The following is a 13044-nucleotide window of genomic DNA, read 5'->3' as shown; positions in this document are numbered from 1 at the left end:
GTGGAAGACTTGAACAGAAAAATTCAGAAGTGGTTTTGGATAAGGCGTGATCACGCCTTGTGACAGCTCCTCTGCTGCTTAGGGAGAATTGAGGAATTTTCTTATCAAAGAATAAATATAAGATAGAGTTTTTTATGGAAAAAAAACTCTATATTCTTGGAGGATATTTTTTAAGTATCTTTAATTTTAGCGATTAGGTTATTATTTTAGATTATTGGGCTTTTTAAATTTTTCGACCCAAAATTTCTTTTTTAGCTACACAACTCACGTGATCAATTAGGCGGCAGCAAAGAGAATTATCTACAACCTCTTCTCCAACAACTCACGTGAAGAGAAGGGAAAAAAGCGCAAAAATTTCTCAACTTCTCTCCACAACTCTAGGCTAAGTTTTATTTCTGATTTAAAGGTTTTTTTCTTACTTTTTAATTTATTACTGTGAGATATTCGTTCTTATATTTAATATTTTTTTATTCCAAGTATTTGTTGATTTATGATTTAATTCTATGAATATTGTATATCATTTAATCTGACAATTTAATTCGCTGTATGATTTTCTACTGCTAACCATAAATTCAGTGATCCGTAATTGTCATGAATGATTGGTACACAAGTAGCATAGATTAGATGTGTTGTGCTATCATAATATATTTAATCTAAATAAATCAACGGAACTCGATCTATCAATTGCAACTATCTCGGTTGTTAGATTTTGGGATTAACTGTTTTCACAAAACGAAAATGTTATTTTTAATTAATATAGAACACTATCGTGCCCAATTAGTTATTAATAAGTTTTGACTGCTTAACTAATAAGTTTTGACTGGATGCTGGGTTCGGTCAATTATTTTAGGAAAACACGAGAATTTTTAGTGGCTATCTCTATAATTCTAAGGTAATTGTTTGGAACAACTTGAATAAATTATTCGTTAGTCGATGAACAGTGATATAATTAAATAGTAGAACTTCCTTGAATCAGATCTTTCTCATATTAAATTCTTTACTTTATCATAGTTGATTGATTGTCATTTAAATTTATTGTTTTCCGTTCTTGGAGAAATTTAGTTTAGAATTTTATTAAATTAATATCCCAAAAATTCCCCCTTCATTTACATTTTGTTCGAAAAAATTAAATCTCTCGTCCTTGTGGATTCGACCCTGCTCATCATTACACTAATTTTTTGTTAGAGAGTAGGAATTTAATTTTGGTGGGTCAACGACAGCACACCACATAACTACTTCCACAACTGAAGCAGAATACCTTGCAGCTGGAAGCTGCTGTGCCCAACTGCTCTGGATTCAGCAACAACTGAAGGATTATGGGGTTGATGCTAAAGAATTGCCAAAATTTTGTGGCAACACAAGCACAATTGCTATCACTCACAATCCAGTTCTTAATTCAAGGACCAAACACATTGATGTCAGGCATCATTTCATCAGAGATCATGCTCTAAAGAAGACTATCAGACCAGAATATGTTCCAACTGAACAACAAGCTGTAGACATCTTGACCAAACCACTACCAGAGACTAAGTTTTCTCACTTTCGAAATATACTTGGATTAATTTATTTGACTTAATCATATCATTGTTATTATCATTTTGTTGATTACCATTTATAACTGATCAGTTAATCTTCTATCGAGTGGTAACTGCTCAGTTAGTTAAGTGTCAATGAATAACATTTCAATTAGTCATTACTAGTGAGTGTTACTCGTTTTCCATCAGTTTGTTTGCAGAAATATAAAAAGACAACGATAATCAAAATAAACCTTTATTTATAAAAAGAGGAGCTTACATTGATAATTTCATTTCTCGCCGCAGACCTCCACGAGGATAACCAAGTGGTTAATCCCCTAGCAGAAGTCTTTAGTAAGCCCTCTGAAAAAGAAATCTTTTTCAGACTCATCCTCTCTTTTATAAGCATCAAAAGGTAGAAACCTTCATCAGTGAAGATGTCCCCCTCATCAGCAACGCGAAGGCACCGCCGATACTTTCTCATCGTTGCTACTCGTTTGGGGGTAGCAACTGATCCTCCCTGCTGGAAGGATTGATAGTCTTGAAGCTTCAGCCAGAAATGCAAAATCTATTCATTTTCCATTACTGGCTTCCTTGATTCCACAGCTGATTGCATAAATGTTTCTGCCATGTCTGGAAATTTTGAACTACTTGCTCCTGCCATTTTTTTACCAATATCTACTTGCTTCTCCAGTACGTTAACTGATTAATTAGTAATGATTCCATATTAACTGATGTGCCTAATTATTTACACATTAAATACTGTGTTTCAATGAACAATTTTTTGAAACGTGGCCTTACGTAAACCATTTAAATTTTCACACACGTTTCAGCACACGAACACACATTGTGTTCAAAATTTCCTGTACTGACACGTGTCCAAATAATTCAAACATTCATGTACATATGTACTATACCCGCTCCATTTCGGTTTTCCTTAAGACTTAATTCGAATTATAGATCAAATTCAAAACTCTAAGCATTCCTTCTCGCAGAAATCAGCTTATCAATGGCAAATCAAGTACCTGCTCATATCCTGAATGCTATGGCCATCAACTTTACCTCAATCATGACTGTTCCAGATGAAATCGTGAAGAACATATTCAACAAACTGGAAGCAGATGGTCTGAAATCATTTTTGGGATTATCTTCCCAAGAGATCTATCCCAAGGAGATCCAAGATCTTTACTCTAATGGCTATATCACTACCACCGGCGACAACGCTACTACTGTCAATGGTCACCTACTAATCATTGATGAGAACTATTTCGGCAATTTATTTCAGCTGCCTACTAAAGGGCTAGCACATATCTCGGAAGTAAAAGCATAGGATGTTGACGAAATGCAAACCATACTCTCTGCTGAAGGACGGAAAATCAAAGTTTCCGATCTAATAAAGGATCTCAAGCCAGAAGTTTAGTTACTGGCTGATATTGTAGCCAAGGGACTGTTAGCAAATGCAGGATCCCTGCTCTTACTCAAGAAAAATTTCAAGATATGACTGCCATCATGGCAGACAGACGACTGAACTGGAAGAACATCATATTCAACATTCTGATAAATATGTTTCAGTCGTCAAAACAATCAAAAGGCTATGCAGTGTAGCTCAGCTATTTGCTGAAAGTCAAAGGGTTGGTGAAGGATGATTCTGAAAGATCATCCAAGATCAAGATCTTCAATGTCAAGATCTTCAATGTCAAAACTGTCCAGCCACCAAAGCCCAAACTGGACATGTCTCCTGAGAAATTTTTGAAAGTAAAGAAGGAAATTGGGACGCAAGAGTCTCCCAAATCAACCCAGAAAACCATGAAGACAATCAGGAATAAAAAAATCAAGATAAAAAAGATTTTCAGCGAGTTTGATTCTGAGAAGACTCCATCACCAAAACTCACAAAGAAACCTAGGACTCTAAAGACAAAACCTGATGTTGTAGTTGGGACAATCCCAACTGAAAGGTTAATTCAATCAAGAGCTCAACAGCCTATTCAGGATACTCCTCTGCAAACTATACCAACTGAGGTTCAGTTACCTCACTCTACTGCTCTATCAAAGAAGAAGATCATCGAATCTGGTGATATGAAGAAATCAACTGGAGTCAAGGCTACTTTAATCACCATTACTGGCTTCACCGCTCTACGAATTTCCAGACCCAAAGGAGTGGTGTTTACAGAAAGAATCGATGCAACTTCCTTCGGATGCCTATTCCTCATATCCTAACTAATTCCGAAGGGAAGGGGAAGATGCAAGAAGAGCCCCGACCAAACAATACAGTTCAAACCCACATTGATCTTATCTGTAAAGAGGTCAATGATTTTTCCTCGTCTAAACTAAAAGCTTACGACGAATGGGTCAGATTCAGAACTGAAGTTTTTGCTAAGCAACTTCAAAAGAAATCATTTCTGAAGAAATTTGTTAAACTGGAAAAAGTAGTTCTGAGAGTGGTCAAAGCTTCTTCCATTGCACTTGCCCTACAGAGGAAAAATTACTTCTTTTATATAATATGGGAGAAGAAGTTGTCACAAATGGTTGCTCATTCGCGGATGAACTATGATCCTACCTGTCCGACTGCATTCAATGACAAAGATGTCTATACCCAACTGGAAATGGATCTTAACGGGCTACAGTGAAGATTAACTATGGGAAATGGATCAAGAACTGACTCTTCAAGCAGGTTCCTCAGATCTTTCCTTGTTAGAAGAAACAACTGATGAAACATCTCCGCAAATGCCAACCAAGGATACAGTTGTTGAAACTTCTCAGCAAGAAACTGCTCCTTGTACAACTGATGCACAACCATCTTCTTCTGCTCCTATATCCTCAACTGCAAAACTTATGCTTTATTCTGATGCTGAGTTATCACTGGAAAACCTTGATGAGGTTATCAAATCAGTGACCACTGATATCCAGCTAGATACTACAAAAGCAGTTGAAGAAATTTTTGAAGAACCAGCCGATCAGGCTAATTTTGAAGAAACTGAAGAGCCAGTTCAGTTAGTTGTCATGATTGAACAGGCAGTTCTTGTAGAAACTGAGGAAGCTCAACTGCACTCAGTTGAAACTGAAGAAGTGCCAGATGGAGAGCTAGTTGAAGCTTTATTCGTTCAACCAACTGAAGCACCAGTTTGTACATCAGCTGCGCCACAAACTGAACAACCATCAGTTGTTTCAGCTGATCAACAAACTGAAGAGCCATCAAGCACTGATCGGAATTCTACTCCTCCTCCACTACTTCAACAAGAAATATCACATGCAAATGTTTTAGAAATGATAATGCTTGAAACGGACACAACTGACAGAACTCTGGTCTTATTTCAACAAGTAAACATGGAAGAGATACCGGAATCCTCTGGAGCCATGTCTCCCGAAATATCAAATACTGAAGCCCTGTTGGATGAAATCCAAAATGTTCATCACAATCTAGTCAGTATGACGAATGTCATTTCTGACATCCAGTCTACCTAACTTGCGCACACCTTAAAGCTCAACTCGTCAAATGAATTTAATACGAGAAATCTTCAGCAAATTCAAAAGGATGTGAGTTCACTGTACTTCCAGATGGAAGAACTTCGAAAAGACAGAGTGTCGACTAAAGCTCATTTCCAAACATAAGCCTTAGTCGGAAGACGCTTTGATTTTTTGCAAATGACTGTTGCAAAAAGGATAGATTTACTGCAAGAGACTGTGATGAATGCTGTGTCAACCATTGCCTTAGAAGTTCGTACTTTAACCAAGAAGGTTGATGAGTTTGACAAAAATGAGGAAAAAGATTGATCAGAAGAAGTAATCAACTGAAGTTATGGCAGATTTTTCTTGAAGATTATTTATTCCATTCTTTTTACGAATTTGTACATAGAACGGAAAATATTTTATCTACTAAGGAATTCAACGATTAATTTTTAGTTCAGTTGATCAGTTCTTATAGTACAAGTTTTGTCAAACACCAAAAATGAGTAAATTGTTGGAAACTAAATTTCAGTTGTTTGACAATCGGAGTGTTCAATGGAATGAACAAACTGATCAAGGAACTGAACAAATATACTCAAACTGACAGTTGTCGTAACTGAAGATTAACGCACAAGTTAATGAAGACAACTGAACCTACTCAACTGAATCTACGCAGACAACTGATTGATCAGTTGGAAACTGATCAGTGAGCTTATTGGTTATTACCTATCAGCTAATCCTTCAGCTGTACACATCAACTAAAAGGACGTTCAACCGACGATAGTACAAAAGCAGACTTCAACAGATAGTGGTAACGCCGCAATACAGCTACAGTGTACGAATGTCAGAGAAATGTTGACATGGCAAACCAACGGATAAAAAGATTCAAATTTCATTTAATATTACCGTTGAAAGGAAGCCTATAAATAGTAGAGGGGAAGCCGTTGAAAAACAATCCACTTACTATTTCATTAAGCTGTTGGGACATCGTATTCTCGCATCCAAGACACAGCGGAAGTTTAAATTTTTTTTCTTGGGCGTCATGTATTTAAAAATATTCATAGGGTGTTTTAGAATTACACCTTTGCATTCTAAACGCTGGACTCCAAACAATTCCGGTTTCAGGTGGATATACCCCTTCTTGTAAATTCCTACGAACGGCTCTTCAACTTTAATCGCCTAATTAGGTCCACGATCGAAGACTGTTTTCCTCGTTTGGTTTGCACTAGAAAATCACAAACGATTTGTGCGTTGATACTGTAGCCTCAGAATTTACAAAAATCCAGAAACGGTGCAACGACGGCAGTGCGGCGGTGGAAGGAAACTTTATGGCCAAAATCTTTCTTCTCCAAGAATTGAAGTGGCTGTGACATCATGATTCTCAATCATGATATTTTCACTTATGATTCATAATAAAAATAAAGAAAATAATTTTTGATTTTTTATCAATAATTAAGCAAACTAATTTGCTTTGTGGCCAAGATTTCCATCACCAATTTCATGTGGTGGACGTGACTTTGAAGGAGAAATTGGAGAGGATTTGAGGTGGTTTTGTGTGCAACTTTTCCATCATCAAACATTGAGCCCTAATGGTCTATTTATAGAGTGAGACTCCTAATCTAATTAGGAGCTCCTCTCCCACAAGAACTTTATTAATTTAACTATATTTAAACTTCCATATAATTAATATATAATGTATTTATTAACATTTAATAATACATGATATAATAATATCATATACACATATTTTATATCACCATATAAAATATATACATGTATATGTATATTAAATTAAATAATTATTATTTAATTTATAAACTAACTCCTTAGTTAATTTAATTCTAGACTACTCTAGAATATTTATGGGAATTTATGCATATTAGTAGTCACCACTACTAGCACAATCATTTAATTAGTAATTACAAATTCACAAAAAATGATTCTAAACTCATTATAACCCCGATCGATGATCCGAGAGCGCCTATGTACCAAGGATACAAATCTTGTTCATATAATAAATATCGAAAATTTCGAAGATCAAAATTTTCACTTACCAAATTTATAACTAACCATATATGGCAGTTACCATATTTGGCTGCTCCCAAATTTAGTGAACTCCTTCACAAAACAAGCAGTCCCACTCTCTTTCTTTATTTAGAAATAATGCCAACTTCCAGTTCTTCCATCCTGTAAAATCAGCTCATAAACCCCTTTATAAGCTTCATGTTCGATCTCCATCAAACTATAGTCGCCAAATTTCAACTCCTTGAAATTTGACTATCTCAACGAGAACACAGAATCCGATACTTGTGTGACCCTCAATGGTTCAGGGATATAGTTAGTTGTGGGTTCACATCTCCTCGGGTTTACCATAGTTAACTTCATTCTTTCATCAACTCTTTGATCAAGAATGTCAGAACTCATTTCTGGCACCCATCGGATCATGGTAAGAGCGTCTAGTAGCATCGCCCCATGATCCCCTAGATATCACTGATAGTGCCTGCAAGAACCTTTAGTCATGGTTAGCGTACAGTACGGTCCCGTCAATACATATATCTCGATCGAATCTGCAACCATTGGTATATCGAGAGTTGCATATGAATTCGATAACGATGCGATTTATCTTTGAGTACTAATATTGGCATGGCATGTGCAACTAGGAAAACACATTTCCCTAAAGCACATTTCTTGCTCTGGCCAGAGACTCTTTGCACTATTGACTCATCAGATCACATAGGATATCTTCACCTGTAGGCGAACGGTGAATCGCCGACTACAATGCATTTGCTCCTACGTAATTTGAAACTACACCCAACCTCACCACCTGATGACCCTCGATGGAGTCGGTAAACGGATCAAAGTACATGCTAGTACGTATAGCCCCTATATCCCGGGTGAAAGGACTAATGGTATACAACCATAACTGCGGACTATTCAACTCGATAAGTGGGAACCACTTGGATAGTCCGAGGGAGGGTTTTCCAGTGCATCATCATATGATCACCCATCTGTGTGAATAGACATCTCCATGCCCTTGCCAATGAAACATGGCGTTTACACCACAGATGCTAGTCTCAAGCTGGAGCGACCTTTATCCTTGTTTTACGTGGCGGATTCGACTAGGAACCTGTTTAGAATATATGGTACACTTTCTAATGAGTTTCATGATCTTACGTTGCGACGCAGACCTCGTGGTACCTATTGTATATTCAAGGACTTTAACTATGCAGCTTGCATGGGTATAAAGATAAAGTATAATGTCATAGTCGAATAAAATCGTAAAATATTATTAAAATAAAGATTGTTTTACATTAGAGTCAATAAAGTCCGAGCAATAAGTTGGTTTGTCGGGCACCTACTCTAACATAAACTTGATGTTACCCTGCTGAAATTACTGCTTACATTCAAAAATAAAAATCTCACGCTTATCGCACAAATTCGTAGCAATCAAGTCTACTCTTTCGAGTTTAAAGCACAACGTTATCATTGTAAAACTCGACCTTGTAAAAGATCAATTATGCTAAATTCAGTTGTATACTGTGAAGCATTTTGTAAACTAAGAGTTTCATTCTTGGCAGTGTTAAGTCCAAACTGAAGTGAGTCTGTACAAACTTTTGTATCGATCAAAGTCTTTTAGTGAATATCATATCCTTATGATAGAAGGGATGACATAGGTGTGTTTGAAATTTCCGAACATCCATAAAATCTTATGCTCTTATTTCAGTTTTTATTCTATCTATCAGTCAGTTTTATTCTGCACTTTTGTTAACTGAGTGATATTGACCGACGAGATTCCAAATATCAGTTTAGCACTAAACTGAACTCAACTTACCAAAAAATTCGAAAAGTTGACAGTGTTTATTCAAACCCCCTTTTCCTAACACTCTTTTAACCAAATATCCGATCCTATCATTGTGTTTAATATTTTAAAAATAAAATATTTATTTTATTTCCATTTTTCTCTCCAACAGCTTGAGTACTAGGCTCCCCATTTTTTTTCTTTTGACCTTCAATCCAAACTTATGATCTTGTAATTTTTGTATCTGCCAGGCTTCTCTTTTCCTTTAATATAGAAATATATACAAAATCGTTAGACATAATTCAAGATGTATATATCATTACTAATTACATAAATTATAAAAAATAAAAAAATTTACCATAATATGAGTCAAACGAGCATAATCTCTCCAGCTCATTGTGTGAATGTGATCTTGTTTTTTCCTCATCGCTCTAAATCTTTCACTCTTTTCTTGAGATTAGTTAAAATCGCATAATCAAACTATTCAAAAGATTAAAACTTAGTAGTCTCTTGACCCAACCAAAACAACACAACCAAAATATGAGGATTCAAGGAAATTCAATACATTATAGCTCATTTGTAACAAGATTTTAAGGTTATTCGATATTTATCTATTCAACTTTTAGCAGAAAAAAATGACATTATTCTGTTCAAAACCTCCTAGTTTACAAGGGTAGACACATTTTGGTCACCAGTGATCCAGTCAATGTTCAGCATATCATGAATTGTAACTTCCCAATGAAGACATCACGATTAGAAACAAATAACCAGTACTAAACACTGGTAGAAATTTTTGTTTTACTTCGCCATTGGTTACTTTGGCGATTATTATTGATGAAGTAGTATATACTGATCAACTTCGGTAATAACTACGACGAAGTAAAAATTATATTTTACTTCAAAATTTAAAAAACACGGGTTTCACTTCTAATTTTTTGTAGCATTTTACTTCGACAGAGAAGTTTTGATAAAGTAAAACGTTAAAAAAAATTTAAAATTTATATTTAGTGAAGCAAAAAAATAACCATACTTAAATTTAAATTTCCTTTAATTACTTTGTAAAAGATGAACAGTTAACTTTTAATCTCCCTCGATTTTTAAATTGTAGCGTCTAAAATCTGGAATGACCACTAAACCACGAATTTAAAAAATAAAATAAAATAACATTTTAAAGATTTAATTTAATTTGAAAGGGAGACTAAAACTCTAATTTTATTTACTGAATTAAAATACACTTTTTAAATTTAATCTAGTAATTGTAAAAGAGAAAAAGAAAAAATACAAGGATTTTACATGTCTTTGAATTTGTTTTTTTTAAAAAAAAATTTAGGTAAAAGAGAAAAAGAAAAAGCCCAACCCATTTCCCCCAAAACTCATCCCGTAACCCTCTCAAATTTCTCCCCTGCCTTCCACGAGCATCTCCTTCTTCCAGCTTCTTACGCCGCGCGTCGAACCCCAGCTGCCGAAGTTAAGAGCGCAGTAGCCAGCTACCTTTTTTCCCTAACCTTGAACCATCTTCTATGCCCTTCGATCTGTATATTTATGCAATTGAATATCCTACTGTAGGCTATTTGAGGGAATAATGGGGCATTGCCGGTCCTTCTTTATTTGTTTGATAATATTAAAATGACTTGGCTAAAGAGATTCTTTGATATTTTTCAGTGCAATGTAACAGTACTTGATAAAGAAGATGTACTTATATCACAGTACCATGATGAGTGTTTTGCATTTATAGAAGAAGCAAGAATCACGCGTGTTGGTAGGGATGTAATCGAGTCGAACCGAACTATTGAATGTTTGAGCTTGGTTCGTTTATAATCGAGCCGAGCTCGAGCTTTATTTAACGAATATATGCATGGCTCACGAGCTTATTCAAGTCTTTATCGAGCCTAAACAAGCTTAATAAATATGAGTTATACATTTAAATTTTCATTAAATTCATTAAAAAGTAAATTATATATTTAAAGAAAAATATATTATTCTTATTAAAATTTGTAAATTTATTATAATAAATAAATTTAATAGATTTTTCTTTTTATTTCATAAATAATATGCAAAATCAATAAATCAAATATCAAAACTATTATTTTTTCATCTAAAAGATTACTCATGAACATACCAACGAACATGTTCACGAGCTAAAGCCGAATACTGTAAAGCTTGAGTTTGATTTGTTTATCTTAACGAGCTTCATTAAACGAGCTCAAACGAGCTTTTATCGAATCGAGCTTCAAATAGCTCACAAACGGTTTGGTTCGTTTACATCCCTAGGTGTTGGTTCAGTGTTTTGATGGAAGATCACGAAAGTGTGTTTTTTTGTTTTACATTTTTTCTTTTCCACAAATGATAATCTTGTGAAAATTTGAAGTGGTATGTTGTTAGGGATGATGCAATACTTATGGATTTTTGGATATATACTTGTGGATTGGTAGATATACTTCTGCATTAGTGGATTTTCATCATTTTTAGATGGATAATTTATGAATCAAATGAATGTATTTTAAGTTAAATGTGTATGTGTGTGTGTATATATAGTGGTATTATGGTATATTAATTAAATTATTAAGCACTTCACAACTCAGTAATTGTGAAGTCGTTGTTTATTAATTATTTCACTATTTTACAAAAAATTGAAGTATTTCAAATCGAGTACTTTATCAATAAATATAAATTGTGAAGTAACAAAATACCAAATACTTCAACAAATTAAAATTATGGCGAAGTTTTATAATATATTTACTTCATCATAGTTTCATAACATCGAAGTCGTTCGCATCAATTACTTTACTAAAATACAAAACCTGTAAAGTTGTACAAAACATTTACTTCGTCAATCAATATAAACTATGCAGTTGTATGTAAGCTATTACTTCTGTACTTTTACGAAATCGATGAAGTAAAATATGTTGTTTTACTTCGGCATCGGTCTAATTCTGAACCGGTTTTTCCTCATTGAACATCCAAAGACTTCGCTAATTTCTTGGATACGAATTCGGTTATAATGCGAAGCAAAATGGTATCTATTACTTCATGTGCGTCTACTTCGGTATTATCTATCTATGACTTCATTGAATATACGAAGTAAATCAAAGAAATTCTACTAGTGAAGTAACCATTTTAGCATCATTTCACAAGTTGTGAATCAATATCTGTAAATCAAATTCCTAGCTAAATGTATCAACGAATCTCAAAATGTATGTTTCATAGTTATAATAAAAAAATATTATGGATTTTATATAGATACTCATTTACGCAATATAGCATAAAATTATCAAACGATAAAATAAATACTTCTTTTATTTAAATCGAAAATTAATAACAAACAAAAGTTTTATGGGAACAATCCCAAAACATGTAGTCGCTAATGAAAGTGTTTTTATATGTGGCAAATAATGTATGTGACAAGCAGTCTCGTCGGGGGCAACAACAGAATACATTAACTACAAAGATCTAAATAGCACCAACAAATTGAAAAGTAAAGCAAATGTACTAAGTGGTCATAAAAGAGTCCAGAAAAATTCTTACTTGAAAGTTAGGTGATAATGTCCTCTGTACAAACAATTCCCACTGATTTTGGTCCATAAATTCAGGCTTCAAAAGATTGAGATCTCGTGAATCCAGTCGACTTGTATTAGCTTCTCGTACAAGTATTTGCAATTTGGATTTCCTATCGCGCCACAATTTAGCCAACTTTCGAAAAATTAATTTCTTTTCACAATCCTCAACTTGTAAGTCAGGTATATTAAATAAGAAGAAAATGTGTCTACATTTTGTTATAAAATGGAAATGAAAAATTTAGTAACTAAATAAATTGCCTGAAGACAACTCCACATCCTATCCTTCACTTCTTCGCTTATGTCATCCCATCCATCTAATGTATAATGCACAAATTCTTTTATCATGAAACCTAGGAAAGAAGCGTACTTCACTGAATTATCTACAATCGGCTGTCCAAACTCATTACGCTCCAACTCTTTACACTGGTCTTGGCCACTAACCATTTTCAACTTTGATGCACCCCGTCCTTTTTTCTTATCTATTTTCTCATCATCAATTGGTTATTTACTATGCAAATCATGTGATGAATTAGCTGAATTTTTAGATTCCATTCTCGATAAACTATTAGATATATTTTCCTGTAAAATGGAAAAAAGATACATTGAAATATATTAGTGTGCTTTAGTAAAATAAAACAAGATTTAATGTCACACCTGAATTTCATCTACTGATCCTTTGCTAAGTTTTTTGACCATTTTGCTCATCTTTTGAATGTTATTTAATGACCTG

The 13044-nt window shown here is 34.3% G+C and overlaps 1 long non-coding RNA gene across 1 annotated transcript; it reads right to left on the bottom strand.

The window, feature by feature from the left end:
- Nucleotides 1-8920: 8920 nt before the first annotated feature.
- LOC140805188 (uncharacterized) lies at nucleotides 8921-12479 on the bottom strand. The gene is made up of 3 exons (XR_012112287.1): nucleotides 12283-12479; nucleotides 9116-9207; nucleotides 8921-9020 (listed from the first exon to the last, which is right to left on the bottom strand). It is a non-coding gene; the product is annotated as an uncharacterized lncRNA (long non-coding RNA).
- Between the last annotated feature and the right edge of the window lie 565 nt (nucleotides 12480-13044).

The sequence above is a fragment of the Primulina eburnea genome, chromosome 11, assembly GCF_022965805.1.
Source record: "Primulina eburnea isolate SZY01 chromosome 11, ASM2296580v1, whole genome shotgun sequence".
Lineage (NCBI taxonomy): Eukaryota > Viridiplantae > Streptophyta > Magnoliopsida > Lamiales > Gesneriaceae > Primulina > Primulina eburnea.
Note: the sequence above shows the minus strand (reverse complement) of the source record. Positions and strands in the feature narration are given on the sequence as shown.